Source organism: Theobroma cacao, chromosome 2, assembly GCF_000208745.1.
Source record: "Theobroma cacao cultivar B97-61/B2 chromosome 2, Criollo_cocoa_genome_V2, whole genome shotgun sequence".
Lineage (NCBI taxonomy): Eukaryota > Viridiplantae > Streptophyta > Magnoliopsida > Malvales > Malvaceae > Theobroma > Theobroma cacao.
In genome coordinates this window covers 8,878,992-8,900,979 of record NC_030851.1, presented here as the reverse complement: position 1 = coordinate 8,900,979, position 21,988 = coordinate 8,878,992, and the positions used below count along the sequence as shown (strand labels likewise).

The 21,988-nt window shown below is 33.7% G+C and overlaps 1 pseudogene; it reads right to left on the bottom strand.

Moving 5' to 3' along the window:
* On the bottom strand, window positions 18,814–21,246 carry LOC108660631 (annotated as a pseudogene).

The following is a 21,988-nucleotide window of genomic DNA, read 5'->3' as shown; positions in this document are numbered from 1 at the left end:
AACAATGTATAGAATCTATTCATTGTTAGTGCATCAAATATTAATCTTAATTTCATTATTAGTCAAGATCAATTAAATTGATTGGTGACTGGTGGCTGGTGGAAAGATTAATTATAATGTGACTAGTAGGCTCATGTAATATAATTGATAATTGTATTATACATGTTTATACATGATAATTGTAGGTTGCATGTTGGTTTTTCTGGTTAAATTATACAATTAGTCTTTATACCTTATAAAAGATATGAATTTAGTTTCTGTATAATAATTTGTGTAAATTGGGTTTTTATACTTTGTCAATTTGTTAATTTTAGTCCCTAACTTTAATATCGTTAAATTTCACGATTAATTATGCTGATGTGACATTTTGATTAAGTTGACGTGGTATTTCTTGCTGGCATGGCAAAATGCTAATATAGCATTGTTGATGGACAAACCCTGAATTTTAATCCCTAAAACACCCTAATCTTAAGACAAAAAGAATACATTTAACACATACGAACAAAAAAGTTAAGAGTGAAAGAATACTTTGAAGAGTTAACTCGCTCTCTTTTTGAATATTCAATTTGTTTTCAATGAATTAAGTTTGGTTTTAAAGTAACATTTGTCCTATGAAAATTCAATTGAAAAGTAAAAAGATTTTTTGCTTTATTTTTGAAGGGTAGAATGGTTTTGAAGATTTTGTGCTCTCTTTTTGCAAACACCATCCTAATTCCTACCTTATTGGAAGCTTCTACATTAGGTTTTGACCTTTGTGTTAAGGTTAGAAAAGTAAGTTAAGTATTTGAGATGAAGAAATATGACGTAGAATGTCCAGTAGATACTTTCTTGGAGCAAGCTGAACGTCAAAAGCCAAAACGAAAAGCTTAAAAGTCATAAATGGGCATATTTATGATTTTAATACTTTCCTTATTTAATTAGAATCTTACATAGGAATTATAGGTAGAATTTTTTTTTATTTAATTTACTTGTATTAGGACTTGAGGATAGTCATGTTCTAATTAGGAATAAAGCATTTATTTTATTTAAATCTCTTGTTAATTATTCTAGTTGTACTAGATAACTAGAGGTAGAATTTTGTTAGGACTTGGGACTTGGGCCTATAATACTATAAATAGGACCCTTAGACTTATTTTTTGAATCATCGAATAATATTCTGAGTTCTCTTATCAAAACTTAAGTTTAAAGTTTCAATATTTAAAACTTGGTTATTAACCTTAAAGGCATAATCAAGTGCTAGCCTTTATTTCCATGCTAACTTGCTATGTCAGTTGGTATTAGAACAGGAAAAACTCATCCAATCTAATGGCAAGTGACCAGTTATGGCAAGCGGCGGTTCTCATGGCGAAAATCAAGGAGCTGAGACCCTACGATCTACAATGCAAGATTAAGGGGTGGCGTTGAGGGCTTTGAAGCAATGAATGGATTTCAGATTCTAGCATTTAGAACGACGCTTTGAAGAAATTATAGATCGACTTGATGCTTTGGGCATAGATGCCAACAAAAATTGGAATGATGAGAGGCCATATACCAAAAATGATGTAGCTCTCGGACAACCTGTCGGCAGACCTGTTCCTGTAAACATACGTAAACAACAAGTCTACATGGAAGATTCAGAAGAGGAAGATGATTATGTTGCAGAAAGATATGCTAGATATGGAAGGAATGATTATGGTGACAGAGATGCTCGCGATGTCAGATTAAAGGTAGATATTTCTTACTTTAATGGGAGTCTGAATATTGAAGATTTTTTAGATTGGATTACGAAAATAGAAAGATTTTTTGAATATATGGAAATTTCAGAAAGAAAAAGGGTAAAACTTGTTGCTTGTAGATTGAAATGTGGGGCTTCTGCATGGTGAGAAAGGTTGCAATCTAAAAGGAATTGTGAAGGGAAAGCACTAGTTAGAACTTGGTATAGGATGAAGTAATTGTTACAGAAAGATTTTCTTCCTCCTGATTATGAGCAGATTTTAGTCCAGCAATACCAAAGGTGCCATCAAGGTCAAAAAACTGTACATGAATATACTGCAGAATTTATGAGATTAGCAGAGCAGAATGATCTGAGAGAGACTGAAAAACAATAGGTTGCCAAGTATCTAGAAGGGTTAAAGCCAGTTATCAAATACAAGATAAGGGTGTAGGTATTACGAAATTTATTTGAAGCATGAAACATTGCCTTAAAGGTTGAATTGAAGTTACAGGAAAAGAACAGACTTGATTATTCTCGCAAAAGTTACAGCAGGGATAATTATAGAGTATCCAAAGACAAAAATAAATCAGTTCATGATAGTCCTGCGCGCAATGATTGGTACAAGGAAGAGAAGACAGTTGGAAAGCAGAAAGTGACAGATGCGAAAGAAGGGCACAAACCTACAAATCTCTATGCTAAACCAAATGCAAGGAAGTGTTTCAAATGCAATCAACCTGGTCATAGATCTAGTGACTTTCCTCTCAAGAAAGCAGTCCATATGGTGGAACGAGAAAAAAAAGATGATGAGATTTGTTGTGGTCCAAATGGGGATAATGACGAGTATGAGGATGATGAAGATGGCCAAAACTATGTGGTGAGAAAAATGATGCTGTCTCCAAAACAAAAGGATAATACTCATCGACATTAATTATTTCGAACCAGGTGCACCATCACCAATCATTTATTTGACGTGATCATTGATAGTGGTAGTTGCGAAAATATTATTGGTAAAGATGCTGTGGAAAGTTTGGGATTTAATGCAAAGAAACACCTTAATCCATGCACTATTGGCTGGATTAAGATAGCAGAAAAGATTTATGTAACAAAACGGTGTAAGGTGCCTTTTTCCATTGGTAAATACAGGGACGAGGTATATTTTGATATTGTAGATATGGATGCTTGTCACTTATTACTTGGTAGACCTTGGCAATTTGATGTTGCAGCGTAGCATGATGGAAGGGAAAACACCTATAAATTGAAAAAAGATGGCATAAAGTTTACTTTATTACCAATGAAAGGAAGTGCCAAAACCAAAGTTTCTAAAGTGGAAGGGCGTACTTTCTTTACCCTTGCTTATTTAAAGAATGAGATAAAACTACTTTGAAGGAGTCAAAAGATGTTCACGCTCTCATTGTGAAATGTGTATTGTCAATTGAAGAGGATCATAAAATAGTAGAGCATCCAAAAGTAGTCAAACCATTATTAGCAGAATTCAGTGAGGTGATGCCAAAAGATTTACCGGATGCTTTACCACCCATAAGAGATATTCAGCACCATATTGACTTGATTCCTGGTGCTAATTTGCCAAACTTGCCTCATTATAGGATGAGCCCAAAGGAGAGTGAGATTCTCAAAGAAAAAGTTGAGGAATTATTGCGTAAAGGATATATCTAAGAAAGTATGAGTCCATGTGCAGTTCCCGCCTTATTAACCTAAAAAAAAAAAGATGAGAGTTGGAGGATGTGTGTGGATAGCCAAGCCATCAACAGAATTACTATTGGATACAAGTTCCCAATTCTTAGGCTAGATGACATACTTGATAGGTTACATGGGGCTAAAGTGTTCACAAAAATTGATCTTCGTTATACATATCACTATATTTGAATTAGACCTGGGGATGAGTGGAAAACAGCTTTTAAAACAAAGATGGGGTTGTATGAGTGGCTCGTGATGCCGTTCGGGTTGACCAATGCACCTAGTACCCTTTTGCGATTGATGAATCAAGTACTGAAACCTTTTATTGGAAAATTCATGGTGGTTTATTGGAAAATTCGTGGTGGTTTATTTTGATGATATCCTGATTTATAGTGGATCAGAAGAGGAGCACCTTTTGCACTTACACGAAGTATTAATGGTCTTACAAAAAAATAAGTTGTATGTGAACTTGAAAAAGTGCAACTTAATCACAAATAAGTTATTATTCCCGGGCTATGTAATTAGTGTAGATGGAATTCAAGTGGAAAAAGAGAAGATTCAAGCTATTAAAGAATGGCCTACCCCAAAGACAATAAGAGAAGTTAGAAGTTTTCATGGGTTAGCAATATTCTATAGGTGTTTTATCAAAAATTTTAGTAGTATTGCAGCACCTATTACAAAATGCCTGAAGAAAGGGAAGTTTTAGTAGAGAGAAGAAGCTCCAACTAGTTTTGCTGTGCTAAAGAAAAAGCTATGTATCGCTCTTGTTTTAGCATTACCAGATTTTGATACATTATTTGAAGTTGAATGTGATGCTAGTGGTGTGGGAATAGGAGTTGTCCTTTCACAAAAGAAGAAACCAGTAGCTTATTTCAGTGAAAAGCTCAGTGATGCAAGGCGCAAGTGGACCACGTATGACAAAGAATTATATTCTATTGTGTATGCTTTGAAGAATTGGAAGCATTACTTGGTTGGGCAAGAATTTGTTTTGTATATAGATCATGAGGCATTAAAGTACTTGAATAGTCAGAAACGGATCAGTGAAGACATACATGCCAGGTGGTTTCAGTTTTTGCAGAAGTTTCCTTTCAAGCTAAAGCACAAGGCTAGAGTACAGAATAAAGTAGCAGATGCATTGAGTAGACGTGCAGATCTGTTGGTGACAATGAGACAAAAAGTTATGGGTTTTGATAAAGTTAAGGAATTATATCATGTAGATGAGGATTTTCATGATACATGGGAAAAATGTATCACAAAGCAACCTGTTGGGGATTTTTACGTTCATGATAGTTTTTTAATGAGAGGCAACCAACTTTTCATTCCTAGATCTTCACTGAGAGAAAAGTTGATTAGAGACTTGCATAGTGGAGGTCTTACTAGTCATTTAGACCATGATAAAACGATTGTTACTGTTTAAGAGAGATATTATTGGCCACATCTAAAAAGGGATGTAACAAGATTTGTACAGCGATGTTACATATGCCAAACTGCAAAAGGGCAGTCCCAAAATACTGGTTTGTATATGCCTTAACTTGTTCTAGAAAATATTTGGGAGGATTTATTTATGGATTTTGTGCTTGGATTACCTCGAACACAAAGGGGTATGGATTTTGTTTTTGTTATTGTGGATAAATTTTCTAAAATGGCCCACTTTATCCCTTGCAAGAAGACTTTAGATGCAAATGGAATAGCCAAATTGTTTTTCAAGGAGGTTGTTCGTTTACATGGTGTGCCTAAAACCATCACTTCAGATCGAGACAGTAAGTTTCTTGGTCATTTTTGGAGGACTTTGTGGAAGATGTTTGATTCATCCTTGAATTACAGTAGCATAGCTCATCCACAAACCAATGGCTAAACTAAATTGGTGAACAAAACCCTTAGTAATCTAATTTGCAATATTTGTGGTGATAGACCGAAGCAATGGTACTTCGCATTGGCACAAGTAGAGTTTGCTTATAATAATGTTGTTCATAGTGCCACAGGAAAATCTCCATTTTCTATTGTGTACACAAAGTCACCATGGCATGCTCTTGACTTGGTTAAGTTGCCTAAAGTTTTTGGATTTAATGTAGCTACGGAAAATATGGCTAATCAGTTGCAAGATGTTCACGCAGAGGTGAAACAGAAATTAGAACAAGCTAATACCAAGTACAAAAAAGTCACAGATTTACACCGTAGGAAACAGATTTTTGAAATGGGAGATCAAGTTATGGTGTTTCTGCGAAAAGAAAGGTTTCCAGTAAGGACTTATAGTAAGTTATAGCCTAAGAAGTACGGACCATACCAAATTTTGAAGAAGATCAATGATAATGCTTATGTTGTGGATCTACTAGACATAATGGGAATTTCCAAAACATTCAACGTGGCGAATATTTACCCATTTCATTCATCAGATGAACCCTTGTATCCAGATATAAAAGTTAACTCGAGGTCGAGTTTTTCTCAAAAGGAGGGGACTGACGTAGAACATCTAGCAGATACTTTCTTGGAGCAGGCTAAACGTCAAAAGCCAAAATGAAAAACCTAAAAGTCATAAATGGGCATATTTATAATTTTAATATTTTCTTTATTTAATTAGGAGTCTTACATAGGAATTATAGGTATAATAGAATTTCTTTTTTATTTAATTTACTTGTATTAGGACTTTAGGATAGTCATGTTCTAATTAGAAATAAAATATTTATTTTATTTAAATCTCTTGTTAATTATTCTAGTTGTACTAGACAGCTAGAGGTAGAATTTTGTTAGGACTTGGGCCTACAATACTATAAATAAGACCCTTAGGCTTAGTTTTTGAATCATCGAATAATATTCTAAGTTCTCTTCTCAAAACTTGAGTTTAAAGTTTCAATATTTAAAACTTGGTTATTAACCTTAAAGGCATAGTCAGGTGCTAGCCTTTATTTCCACACTAACTCGCTGTGTCAAAATAAGAGGATAGTATTTATATTTTGTTGTGTGTATAGGAATGAATATTAAAGTCTTTTGGTTTTTTTTTTAATTCTTTAATGAGGAAGGACCATGAATCACACCAACATTAAACCTTTTTGTTAGAACACTCGAACGTTACTATATGATTGCTGGTAATTAGGATTGTTTTTGCTTACTTCTATTATATCTTAATTACAATTTTGAATCTCACATAGCATGACCATTTTTGTTCTCAGGCACAAAGAAAGAAAAACATTGATAGAAATCATAAGGAAGCAAATGTGATATCTGCACAAATCTCAAAATAAGAAAGTGTTGCAACTAGAACCCAAAAAGGGAAAGAAAAATTTTGACTGTGAGAATGTTATTACCAAGTACATTAATACTGTTGCGTTTTTTAATTTTCAACAATTCAAAATTGAAAATTATAGATATTTGATTTTTTGGTAGTACATAGATGTAGCTAATGGCGATTTCCTTAGTTTTGTTTTAATGGCCTCTAAAATGCATTGTGGTCCTCTTGTTTCTTAAATTTAATTATGCTCTTGTGCACTGTCTTTGATTTTGTTATTGACGGGTAAAACTACTTGGTATCATGTAAGAAGTTTGAACATCTCGAATACAAAGAGCAATAAGTACAAATATAGTCATTGTTTACTGACCAAATATATATATATATATATATATAGTCATTATTTAATTTACTAAGTTTGGTCCTTAGGCTAATTATCATCACCTTGATTCCTGCATGTCAATATTTTTATAGGCTTATTTTACCATGTCAAGTTTAAAAGGAAAAAAAAACGATGTTTCAATGTAAAATAGTGGTTGTAACTTTTAAGGTTGCTCTCGATTTTCCTTTTTGGGTTAAAAAAGTTTGCCACATTAGCAATTGTTAAGCCAACATTATATCACGTCAGCACATAGTCAATGCAACGTCAATTTGATCAAAATATCATATCAATATATTTAATGGTAATATTTAATGGCGTTAGAGTTAGGGATTGAAATTAACAAAAGTATAAGGATTTAATTTACACAAGTTATTGTATATAGATTAAATTTATATTTTTTTATAAAATATAAAAATTATTTATATAATTTAACTGTTTTATCTTTTATCTATAGTCGTAGTCTTTTTTTTGATAATTTTAGTATAATTAAACATTAACAAGATATATCTATTTCTTATCATAAGTTACTTTCTTCCCGTTTTTTATCTGCAAAGCTAAGACATGGCTTGGTACTAGTATTAGTTAGTGACACCTACACCCAAGAATCCAAGGTAGAGAATCTTTATTCTTGAAGCCTCCTCCCGACTTTCATTTTTGACTCAGCCGCTTCTATGGTTAAATGATGAAGGAAAACGAATAATAAATGTGGACTGTCTTTTGCTTATTTTACAATATTATTCATTGGTAGCCATAATACAGGGGCTATTTTATTGTTTATGTCATTGTTTATATATTTTCACTTTACAAAAAATATTAAAAACTTTTTTTAAAATATCATTCGATGAAATGATGAATAATGATTTATTGGGAGACGAAGAGTTGATACCTATTTGATTTGGTTTTGGGAATAGCTTGACTAAAAAAAAAATTATTGAAGTTGGTTTAAAGTTCAAACAAAAGTAGCTGATTGCCGTTGCTTGGCTTCTATGCAAAAGGGCTTTGAATTGATTGTGAAAGAGTGAAGTAATCTTGATCGGCCTAGCTTTCTCCCTGTTGTAATCCATGGTGAAAACAAGTTTCTGGGGCAGTCAATTACAGCAGAACAAGGAAGAGTGGAGGGAGAAGTAACTAGCAGTTGTTTCATTGATGCGTTGATTTGGCTTATTTAGAAGCATTTTAGAGCAAACACGATTTCCATTCGTACACAAATTCGTCAAAAAGAAAAGTATACACTGTCAATTTTTAATTACTATATCATCTTATGTTGTAAGTGTTTTGGTTTTATTATTCTGAGTGCGAAATGCACTTTTGATCTCTTGGTTTGGCTTATTGGTTGACAAAAATGAGATAATTTAAAATTTTATTTATTTTTTATTGTTTTTAGAGAGCAGATGAGATTATTTTTAGTTCTGAAATAGCAACGTGATGAGGGGCCTGCCGGTTGAGAATTGTCATGGTGCAGTTGCCATAAGTCAGCATGATTATGCTATGTCGGCCATTTAGACCAACTAGGCAAATTGTGCAAACTAGCAGATATTTCCTAATTTCTCCATGACGTTGAAACGGGCATCCAAGGCATTCCAGCTTCGTGGTGTTAAATGGCTCGAATGGCATCAGTTTGCTCGTGGAAGACTTCTTTGGGCATGGTTGCTGAGGGAAAAACTATAATAGTTGTGTGGCGGAGTTTCAAAGTGATTATGGGGCTATGAATCTTGGCATTTGGCAAGCTTGGCAAAGTTCTTGTGAGGTTGGTCATCAAGCTAAAAGAGTTTCCCGAACATTGGAATTGTGGCTGAACCTGGTGCATGAATGGAAGACTCGAACTAAGACCTAGAAGAACACAAAGCACGGTAGTAATTAACTAAGTAAAGAAATTCATCTTTGCTTGTCCTTATCAGCTTGGAGTCTTTCAGGATAAATTATCCTACATTTTTAGGGACGTCACCCTAATTCATCTCAAGTGTATCTGTATTTGTAAAGGGATTTCTTGTGATAGGAAAAGGAAGCATTGCAAGTAAGTAAAAGGATGCACTAAAGGTAGTGGAGAGGAAGATCAGAACAGTTTTTGAAGTACTAAGTGTTATGGTAGGTAAAGATAATAAGAAAAGAATTAGAGAGAGAAGCTGTAGGAGGAAGAGAAGATCATGAATGAATTGTAAAGACTTTATATATACTGTCAAAAATTGTAGTTACAAGAAAAGGCTTTAATGCATGTAATGAATGACATTATTAAGAACAGTTTTAATATTAGGTAATTGTTAATGGGAGTTAATGTCGAGTAATGGTTACAAATCTATTATGTGAGTATTGAAGTAATTAAGTGTAATAAGACTTGTTTCGAGTAGAAGGTAACAAATAAGAGGTATATGTAAAAAGGCACAAAAGAAAAAGCTGTACGTGAATAGGTACAAGAGAAGAAGCTGTACGTGAATAAGTGTTAGAGAAGGTGTATGTGAACCAGTACACAAGAACAAGGTAAGAGGAAAAACACTTGTACTTCAAGAAAAGGTTAAGAAGAAGACTTTTTAATTACTTTCACATTTGAGCCATCAAGTCAAACTTTTCATAACATTCCAAGATGAAAGTAACTAGTGAATCCTACCACTTATTCCAAGGTGTTTTCACTGTTATTCGTGTGAAGTGGTTATTCCGTGCAAAGTAGTTGTTCACTAGTATTAGTTGTTTTGCATAAAGTGGTGCTCCACTTGCTTAGTTGTTCTGCATGAAGTAATGCTTCACTTGCTCTAGTTGTTCTGGTATGAAGTAGTTCTTCACTTGTTCTAATTGTTTTCATTATTCTCTGTAAAACATTACGCTTAGTACAACCCTAAAAAAGAATAAGTAGTAATCAAAATCAACTATTTAAATTTTACGCCTTGCATAAGAATTCATACTTAAAAATAATTCTTATGTATTGATTTAGAGAAAAGTTTTATTTTGTGCTATAACATCTTATGTTGTAACACTTTGTTTTGTAACAGTTTGCACTGTAACACCTTAAGCCATAATACCTTAGGCAATAACACCTTAGACAGTAACGCTTTAGGTAATAATGTCTTAGACAGTAACTTCTTAGGTAATAACACCTTAGAGAATAATGCGTTAAACAACAAAACCTTAAACAACAAAACCTTAAACAGTAAAACCTTAGGCAATGACATGCTATTGTCTTGTGTAATAATTGATTTGTAGCATAATAATATATTTTTTATGCATAAAATAAAAAAAGGATTTTCAAGATTTAAAAAGTAAATTAATTGTACAAGGAAAGTTAATATTTTTCATAAAAAAAATCTTGATTTTCTGTGTCTATAAATAGTTGAGATTAATTATTATTTTGTGTGTGGTACTATTTTACTACTTGAAATTTCATTTCATCTATTTTTTGTTTCTCAATTTTTGCTCCCTTTTAAAAAGAATGTAGTTTTTTTTTTTTTTGAAAAAGAATAGCACAGCGAAGAGCACAACTTGTTGCCCCCTACATGAAAAAGTTTTTTTAATTGAAATATGAAATCAAAATCTTTTCATGCATGAGATGAACTTTTTTGATTGAAAGATGATTTTTTTTATGAAAAACATTTTTATCGATCTAATGGCATAGAAATTGGGTCATCACAATGGAAGACAGGTGATATATGGTTTGATTTTTTATATCCATAAACCAAGAACAAAAGTTGCAGATCTGATCATTTCCAAGAGTAGTGGGTCAAGTAAAAGAGTAGCCATTGCCCATTGACATTCTCCCACTACATTTTGATCTGTGTCCTATTTGGAAGTAGGTAAAATTCTTATTTATCCATTCTAGCTGTATAATTACATTTCTTTGTTTTTGTTTGTTCTGTACAAAGTTACGTCACTTAACCAGTGCCTTGCCTCGGATGCTTAAAAATGGGCACAGCCTTACCACTATAGAACAAACAAATGATAATCTAATAAAGTAGGGAGCTTTACACATTCTCAGACTACTTCTAATCTTTTGTAGTTTCCCTTCAAGTTGCATACTTTGGTTGCACTGTTTACTAACAAAATATTTTCTACTTTTCTTGTGATATTTGGTTTTATTCATTTTGGGAGTAGCTCCTCAGTTCCAATGGAGGAACTTCAATCCAGCGCCAGCTTGGTCAGTGCTTCTGCACTGTGTACAATAGAGCAAGAGGTGAAGGGAGAGAGTATTAAATGTCATTGCTAAGATTGCAGCTGAGTTGCAAAGAGGGAGAGAAAAAAATGCAGAGCTTATGAAGAGAATATCATCAATTGAAGCCCAAATACAAGAAAAGGATAAGGAATCTCTCCTAACCAATGAACAACTGAATCCAAGCAAAATTGCCACGCACTATATTGATTTATGAACAACATTACGCTTAATACAACTCTAAAGAAAGAATAAGGAATAATCAAGATCAACCATCTATAGTATTTAAAATACGCATTCTATCTCAAAGAATATAAGTTCTACCCTTACTCCACCATTTCAGTTTCTATTAACTTAATGAAGTGCTGTGAATTTTATATCTATTTTGCTTTTCCTAGATCAGAGAAGCAACAAAGTTATATTCAGTACTTCCTAGACAGAATCTAAACAAGTTAGGTAAAATAAATGGCAAAGGGTGGACCAAACACATGCATAGAAAAAGGAAAGAAAAAGAGGAAAGCGAGGGAGGGGAGTGACGACAGCAAGAGGGTTTGGTGGAGTCGTCGGCGTCGACAAGGCTAGGTGGACTGGGAGGAAGGTTGTTGTCTGATGGAAATTGATGGAAGATGGAGGAGAGCGGCAGAGGTTAGGGATTTTTCAAAATGGACTGCCTAAATCCCGAAAACATGATTTTTTTATGTTTAAACAAAACAGAAATTCCAACGGAAAATGATTAATTGAATAAAAAATAGAAAATATTATATTTTTTCCTACAAAATTCTGACATTTGATTGGTAAACGTCTTTTTCGATGAAAAATTCATCAAAAACTTTGATGCAATTTTATTTCATTTGATAGCAAACGTAAATCCAACAAAAAGAAATTAATTTGTTGAAATGTTTCGTTGAAAATCCATCACTAATTGGGTGAGAAAAATAATAATTGATTTGGTTGGAATCGAAAATCTGTCGATAAAGGGTTATCATCTCCAACGAAATGAATTTGGTAAAAAAACAAAAATCAATTTCTTTTCGTAGCGTAAGTAATTATTTCTTTTTGGGATACGGATGATAGTAATTGTTATTTCAATAAGATCTTGCAACTCTTAAAGAATATATAATTAATAAAAAATAAATATTTTAATAATAATAAAATTATTAATGTGATAAATTATTAGAGATATTTAAATCAATCAAGTTAATTGATTTTTTTTAAAGAAAAGCAAAGAACGTTTTTTCATAAGAGGGAAGTAGATTAACTTAAAATAATTACATCATCCTTGGTCAAATAATACCAAACATATCTCTAAATAAAAGAGTAGAAATGCTAGGTGGGGGGCTACCAAATTCATGTAAGCCCAATGATAGATTATCATGATGCGTTGCCATCCAATCTACACACTGATTACCTTCACAATGTACGTAAGTCACAAAACAATCCTAGCTTCTCTGTAGCATGTCTTTGATCCTTCTCAGTATATTAGCATAGGGATCCAAATTTGAGATCTCTTTTGAAATTTTCTAAATCACCTGTAGAGAATCAGTTTCTACTAAAACCTTTCTATAACCTCTGTTCCAACATAATTCTAATCCTTGGTAGAAAGCCCATAATTTTGCTATTAGTGAAAAAAAGATCCCTATTTTATATGTAAACCTAGCAAGCCATTTTCATCTTTAACAATACCACCTGTAGCCGTTAAACATGGTTATCCTCGAGCACTACCGTCCACATTGAGTTTAACAAAAGATGGATTTGCCTTTGCCCAATTTAACAACACTTCATGCCTGATTTGGTCTCCTTGTTTCCCCAAGATGTCCCATGCTTTTTTTGCTTTTGTCCAAATTTGTTACCAATCATCATTTGGCCAAACAAAAGATTTATTGAACAAATGCAAATTTCGCTAGTACCATAAAAGCCATACTCCATATATGAAAATGATGTTCCATGGTATACCTTCAACCTCTACAGTATTCAATGCATTAGACATCACCCTCTGTTTCAACTCCATTTGGAAAAATCCGATCGAATGGATAAAGGCTTTGTGCGATTCCACAAGCTCTTTACACATCTGCAGTCTCTAACCGCATGTAAAATAGTTTCCTCATGGAGATCACATCTCGGACACATACTTGTAGAACTCATATTTCTTCTTGAAAGCCAAGACCCAGTTGGCAAAGAATTATGCAAGACCTTCCATATGAATAGACGTGCTTTCCTAGTACAAGGCAATTTCCAAACATTTTTCCAAAAATAAAAATTAATACCAATGCTTGTTGGCATTTATAAGCTGAGTTGACTATGAAAACCCTATTGCTTGTGAGTGTCCATATAGTAGCATCATCCTTGGCACTATTGGGGTCGATGAGCACTACTGCAATGCTAAGGACAATGTGGATGGGCAAAAGTTGGTTAAGGTACTCTAGATCCCATTGTTCACTTTCATCACAAAAGCTTACAACTGGTAGGCCAGCTTCCATATTTGATATGTCCCTACTAGCATGATTAATCAAAGGTCCAAAATCAAGCCAAGAATCAACCCAGAATCTCATTGTAAACCATTATTGATAATGTTTCCCAAGCCTTTACCTAAGATAATTCTCCCTTTCAACATACTTCTCCTTGCATAAAAATTCGACAATTTAGCACACACTGTCATGAAGTTATCATCTCTTAGGTATTTCTTCTTTAAGATGTCCACCCAAAGATGATCTTTGTCCATTAACAGCCTCCACCCAAGTTTCACCAGTAATGTTAAGTTAAAGAATCTTAAGTTTCTAAGTTATAATCCTTTTTCCTCTTTAAATGAACAAAGTTTTTCCTAACTTACACCATGGCTCTTTTTGTTACCACCAAAATGTCCCCATACAAAATTTTTAGTCATCCTTTCAATCTATTGTGTCATGTCTTTTGGTAAAAACAAGGTTTGGATCAAATATGCAACCACTGAACTTGTTACAAACTGTACTAACACCACTCGACCTGCCATTGATAGCTCTTTATTACTCCAATGTTCAAGTTTAGCCTTTACTTTAGTGATAATTTCAGCATAAGTGTTCCTTGATACTCTATCGTGAAAAATTGGGGATCCAAGGTATTTTCCAAAATCCTTAGTCAATGAAATTTTCACATTGCTGCTCAAAACGCTTGCTTTTAACAAGGTAACATTCGAAGACACCTGCATTCTAGATTTTTCTAAATTGACTTTTTGACCTAAAGCTAAGTTAAACTTATCAAGGACTCTCCTTATAACTTGAACTTGCTTCATCGAAGCTACCCCAAATAGCATTAAACCATCCACAAAACAAACGTGCGAAAAGTGAAGACCATGGGTTGTCATTGCTAATTGCTTTCAACTTTCAAGTCTTACTTCTTCATTGATCAATTGTCAAAGTTTTTCCAAGCACAAGATGAAAAGATAAAGTGATAGATGATCTCCTTGTCTTATTCCTCTCGTAGGATTAAAAGTTTCAGTTCACTACAAAAAAATTGCCTATTTCCAATGGAATTTTCTATTAGAAATAGGCTGATTTCCGTTGAAAATGTCTATTTCTGATGAATTTTCAACGAAAAATCCGTTGAAAACTCCGTCGGTAAAAGCCTCGTCAATAATACTTTCCGTTGAAAAACACTGCAGAAAGAATTTCATTGAAAATTTCTAACGAAATTATTTAGGAAATGAGAGAAAATTAATCGTAAAGATGGCATCTAGAGATCAGAAAGCTTCATTAAAAGAGGAATCTTCTTCTCCAATTTTCTACAAATCAGTGGACATAACTTACGCTCTTCATCCATTACTAACCATGATTATAAGTACAGGTATCAAACTCAAGTAATAAACACATTGACAATGATTATAAATACACAAATAAAAGTCCAAGTATTAAACACAATTAGATTACACATCCAAATACAAGAAGGAAGTGTGACAAAAGAGCATACATTTTCTTCCTTATGAGAATAGATCACTTCCCAATTTTCTCCTTCTGTAGCAAACCAAACTTTTATATTGCAGTCCAGTGAGCATGAAAACAAACACCTATTATAGTGAAGAAGAGACATCACAGCATCCTCATGTCCATTCAAACTCTTAATGCACTGTAATGTGTCTGTATCCCAAACCTAATCAAGAGAATAAAGAATAGCATATAATAAAACAGAAAAAGCAAAATTATTTATAAATTGTTCGAATTGCATAGCCCATGGAGCTGGGCAATGAGTCATTTAGTTCCAAAAGGATGATAATTTGTTTGCTATTAAAAAGCACCAAGTTTTAGCAAATCAGCTCACTCTTATAGTGTGATCCACATAACCATAATATAACTTTGTATCTCCAACAGCTAAACATAGCACAACACCAAAGTGGCCCTTGTAGGCACCTATTCCCCAAATAAAAATATATATAATAAAAATTAATTTAAATAAATAAATAAAATAATTTAATAAAATTAACAAAAAGAGAAAAAATAAAAAAAAAACATTTCAAAAAACTGACCTGTCAGGAATCAAAAAAACCAAATTCAAACAAAATAAAAAAAATCAGATCTTTCAAAACCAAAAAAATCAAAAAACCAAAATATCCTAATTTTCTACCAGCAGATTACCTTAGCCAAAATAAAACAAAATAAAAAATTACAACAAAAAAAACTAAAAAAATGGAAGAGCCAGATCGAAATTTTGTCATAGGAGTTAGTGGAAATTTTGTCATAGGAGTTAGTGGTAGGGAAGGAGAGTTGGAGGTCACGCTTTTGGGAGTTTGAGAGAGAGAGAGAGGGGGCGTGGATCGGTGGCTGGAGGTGAGAGAGAGGGAGAAGAGAGGAAGGAAAGTCAGTGCTGGCAAGGAAGAGGGAGAAGAAAGGAAAAAGAACAAGAGAAGAAAGGTGCGGCGCCGGTGGGGGAAGAGAGAGAAGGAAGGAAAAGAAAAAGAGAGGGAGAAAAGAAGAAGAAGAACGACGCCAGTGCGGAAAGAAAGAGAGAGAGAAGAGACACTGACCAAAGGAGAGAAAGAGAAAAAAAAGAAAAGAAAGAGGAGTAGAGAGAAAGGAAAGGAACTACCTGAGAGAGAAAGCGAGGGAAGAAAGTGTTCTTGCCAGTCTTCTCATCTGGTGAAAGTACTTGGTTAAAGTCACCCACAACCATCCATGCTAGATCATGCAGCTCACTAGCTAGTTTTAATGAATGCCACCACCATTTATGTTCTTCTACCTTCGGACTGCCATAAATTGCTATTAATAACCATTCATCATTATCTTACTTAACTGTCATATGCTAGCTGAGATGAATATGCCAAAATGTTTATCTCCACAGCTGCCGAATCCCATAATACCCATATACCTCCTGAAAAACCTCCGCCTCCAGTCGAAAGAACTTTGGTAACCTAATACGTTTGCAAGTTAAATCTGCCTTTTCCCCTACAATTCTAGGTTCCAAAATGATTACAATGTTCAATATATGGAATCGGATTAAGCTTTTAACATTCCTGACACATTTACGAAAGGAAGCTCTTCTCACATTCCAACTTAATATTTTCAGCATAATTATTAAATTGATAGTCTGGATATGAATATCAATACTCGCAGAGTTACATCTGCACAATTTTTGTCACTTCAACTTCCTGCTCTCTGTCATCATTGACATGAACAGTGTCCATTCCAAAAGAAAAATCTTCTTTCATACTAGTTGTGCCTTTCTCTCATGCCACCCCATTTACACCTACTCCCATTTGATCCATTTGCCAATCTTGATTGTTTATTACAGTGCTGTTAACCAAATCATCTTGTTGGAATGGTTGGTGGATCCTAACATTTCGATCATCTGACCCCACATTGTGAATCTCCATTGCCAAATTCGTTTTCTTTATAGTTTTACCTGTGACTGCTCCATCCTTTTGTCTAATTAAAGGCTCCGAATAAACTTCATGAACTGCACCTAACACCTTTCCTTTGCTCTTAGCACTAGATGAAGCTATATTTCTATTCGACACCTACACCGCACTCTGTAAACTCTTTTTCAAAGCTTATTTATTCTTACCCCTCACTACCTTCTGCCATGTTTTTGTCATATTATTTTCAGTTGATATATGCTCTAGTGTTTCAGGTACCACTTCTTCATTGTCTGCATTAAAGGTATTTTCTTCAAGGATTGTAAATCATGAACTAGAATTATGCACCTTTTTTAGAGTCTCTTCCTGATCCACTATTATAACTCTTGAACTAGTTGCCTTTCGATAATTCTTTCTGGCAATCATCCACGGCCCAAATTTCAAGTTTTCATACTCCTCCCAAGTTTTGTTTTGCTCCACCATGTTTAATTCTTTATCTTCACTCTCATTTTCCTTATCCATTCTCTTAGCAGGGTAGACTTTGGTATTGTGACTTAATCACCCACATTGAAAACACACAATCCGAAGACCTTCATACTCAAGTCTCTGCCAACGTCCACCTATAAACACTTTTGGTACCAATGGTTTTCTAAGGTCCACCTTTAAACATAACCATGCAAACTTACCTCTGGAAGGTTCAGATGTTGTGCGATCTATCTTCAATGTTCGGCCTACAGCATTTCTGATCCTTGCTAGTACAACGCGATCGTAAAACTCCAATGGCATTCCTAGCAAACGGATCCAAGCCGCAACTAAGTATACTGTTCCTTCTTTTAACCTAAATCTTGGAGACCACAGTTTAATGGTGAGGTAATGCCCTACAATGATCCATGGCCCATCAGTTAAAACATGAAAATAATTAGACTTATTGCTGAACCGGAAGTAGTAATAGCCCTTGTCCAAGTCTACTGCTGGAAACTCTCCCTGCAATTACCATAATTGCCTGACTCTGTTACACAGATAGGTATAACTAATATCATGACCTAGCAGCTTCATAATCAATGTATGATTCCAGGGCTATCAGATACGTTTCTTTTCCTCATTGGTCAAGTAAATAAAGCATCCCTTTGATGCCAGATCCATAGCTTCATCATCAGAATCAAATTCACAAATAAACTCTTCAGCCTCCTCAACATAATTGTTCTCCATGCCAAGGACATGACCTCCACTAACAAGCATATTACGATATGAAGGTTTCACGTTTTCTTCTAATTCAATATGTGGATTTTGCCCAGCCTCTGCATTTTGGCCAGATTGTTCAGAGGTTTCTCCCATGCTCAATCGTACTCGTTTAAATCTTGCTTTCTCATTTGATAAGGAGTCATGAATACTGGCTAGCGAAGGAGAATCGCCTGCCAAATCAGCCTTCATGGAGGGATGGAGGTAGGGTTTTTCGTATAACAACATATTCTAGTGTATTTCCTTTATCATGTGCCTGAAGAGATATTAATGCTAAATTTAATGCAATAATTTAAAAAAAAATTAGAGAAAAGCGAAGATTTGAATTTAGTTTTTAAATTAAAAAAATAATATACATACATCTGTGTTGATAAAAATTTTGAATGTTTTGAATCCTATTTTTAAATAAAAAAATTCAGTGTAACAATTGTAAAATCAGGCCTAAAGTAGGCTCAGTGAGATTATTTATTCCTACAGTCGAATCTTGCCCAAAAGAAGTAACTAAACTTTATTAAAATTATGATTATAAAATGATAATCTATTGAACACAATATATACCTAAATTTTGAAGTATTGACACAAAATGTCACTAAAATAAATCAAGAAGAAGACATTTGTACAAGAAAACATTTTAAATAGCATCAGCTAGAACCTTGTTCATGATTGGGTGAGCTCTGCACATGGCCACTAATGGTTGAGCTTTGGGCGTTGTCAACTCATGTCCTTCAGTCATGTCAATTTCTTCATTACCGACTCTCTTCCAGTCAAAGCACTGAATCAAAGAACCCAAGGCCAAGCCCAGCACACACTGGGCATGACTTGCCCCTGGACACCCCTCCTTCCCAACCCAAACGGCATGAACTTGTGGCTCTTTGTTTCCCCATTCTCAAACCTTTCAGGTTTAAAAATGAGTAGCTCATCCCACGAGTTTGGATCCCTATGGCCCATGCATTTATTAATACAATTGTATTACGGGGCACATCGTATTCAGCAATGGTTCAGTCATGAGATGCCATGTGCAGAACTAACAGTGGAGCAGCTGGATATAATCGGGAAGTCTCGGATATGATATTTTGAAGGTAAGGTAAGTTAGAGATGTGTTGTTCATCAATCAAGATTTCTTCACCAACTTTAGCATCCAATTCATCTCTAGCCTTCTTTAACACACCAGGGTGATTAAGCAAAGCAGACAATGCTCATTCTAATGTGCTGCAGTTGTGTCAGTTCCTGCACGCACTAAAACCTGCACCATGGCCAAATTCATATACACTAGAAATATAAGCAATATGGATACGTGAAGGCAACTTATATCAATTAATGTAGTAATAATTTGCAATGGTGTGGGGTTCAAGGGGATATGGACAGGATCTTATGACTCCGAAAAATTTTATGTTCATTAATTCATTTGACATTATGATTTTTTTATTTTAAATTTGCAACATATTAAATGCAATGAAAAAGAATATTCGATTGCCCCCTTTCTTTTGGTGAATCGCTGGAGCCAAAATAAAAAAGTTATATATAGTAACTATAGACTTTTATTTCGAAAAACTGAAAACTAAAAAACATTATTAAATTAAATGCATAATGGAAATAAAGAAAGAAATAAACTTAGACTAAACCAACTTTTTCCTTTCAAAAGAAGAAATAAAGCATTCCTATCTTTTTCTCTGTCTTATATTCCTATTAAGCTTTAATCTCTGTTAAATAATTAATTTATATATACGTTTTTCAATGATCTAGTGCAAATATATTCATCAATTAATGAAATGTACATATTTTTCTGGGTTACAATATTTAGATATTGGTTTTAGGTTGATAATCACTGTATAAAATTGCTGACTCTGTCCATTTTCAAGCCTACCTTGATTTAACTATACATATATATATATATATATATGCTTGCTTTTCTTCGAAGTAGAGTTATTTTTTTCGTTTGTTTTACGTCTATTTCAAGTTTGACCTCATGATTATTAATCGGGAGTACTTGTACTTCTTTTTCACAAGTAATATGATGGGGACATGCGCACGTTTATATCGAAAGAGAAAAGAGGATATAATTAGTAATAAATAAAGATAGCCAAAGACGAATGAATTGATCTAACCAGTATAAGCCCTTTGATTATCTGATCAGTGTAGTATTGAGGTTGTGATTTTTGCAAAGGAAGTAGATGATCAATCATAGTGTTTCCTTCTTGCTTGCTTCGACTATCATCAATCACTCTTTGCAAAAGCCCATCCATCGTCTTAGCAAGCCCTTTCACTTTCTTTTCGTAATTCCCATTAATCCAATTGAATATGGGCACAAAATCCCCTGCATTGGTTGCTCCACTATACTCAAAAACCTCTGCTATAAGCTCCATAACTTGCCTTGCCTCTTCCTCATCAGCCACATCCTCCCCATAATACCGCTTCCCTGCTACCATTCTTATGATATTGTTAAACGTCAAATCTCAAAGTGCTGACTTAAGCTCTACTTTGGCAAAGTCTTGAAGCGAATTGCGAGATAGTTTTTCCAACAACTGCCTGATTTCATCTTTTCTAACATTGGTGAACATATTAAGGCGGGTTAACGAGAAGATTTCAATGGCGCTGATGCAACGAAGGATGCGCCAATGGTCATCGTAGGGTGAGGCCACAATGTTTGTGTGGTTGTAGCCCAAGTGCTTGCCCATCAGTAACTGTAGACGGTTAGCCAGAACAATGTCATTCTTGGTGAAGAATTCTTCAACAGCTGATGGCGATGAAAAAATGACCACTAGGCGAGATCCAACTTGAGGGACATTATTGGACCGTGTTTTTTAGAAAGGTCGAGGAACGCGAGATGAACAGGCAGTTTTATGAGATGGAGGTGGCCAAGAATAGGAATAGAAGTTGGGGGTAGGGGGAGGTTTTTGTTGCCTGCTTTTGACTTGAACAAAAAGTTGAAAGAAACGAGTAATAGAATGGCTGACAGAGCTGAGTACAGGACTGTTACGTCTTCCATAGCTGACGAAGTTCAATTTCGTGGTGACTTGTCATGTTTCGGTTTTGCATGTATGATATATATATATAGGCGTCAGGTTTTGCTGGACGTATTGGGCAAGAAGCTAATGAGTAGCAGATTCTAGTTTCGTGGTTTTAATGGCTGATTGCCTCGTTTTGACATTAGTTATCATTGGCCAAATTCTTCTCCAGGAAAATTATATTTTATTCTCCACGAAATTATTTTGTTTGAACATTGACATGCACCAAGAGAAAAGGTAAAATCGCAGCTTTGTTTTAAATCTTGAGGATACGTTTAGTTGGCGGAATAAATAAAAATAAAATATAATAGTTATTATGCAAAAATAAAATAAAATAATTATTATTTAGCTTGGTACAATAAAAGAAATAAAATAAGAATAATTATTATGATTTATTGTAGTGTTTGGTTGGTAATAATAATTTAAAAATAAAAAATAAAAAGACAAAAACACCATTTATTATTTATATAACTATTTATTTTTATTAGATTTTTTAAATATTTATAATCTAGAATTTAATTAAAATATTAATAATTAATAATTTAAATATTAATATTTTATTTAATTTAAATATTATTATGATTAATATTTATCTTATTTTTTAAAATATTAATAATTGATAATTTATTTAAAATGTTAATAATTGATATTTTAAATATTATTATTTTATTTATAATTTAATTATTTATATTTTAAAATATTAATATTTAATTTAATTTAAATATTATTGTGATCAATTATTTTATTTTATTTTATTTTTAAAAATTAATAATTGATTATTTATTTAAAATATTAATAATA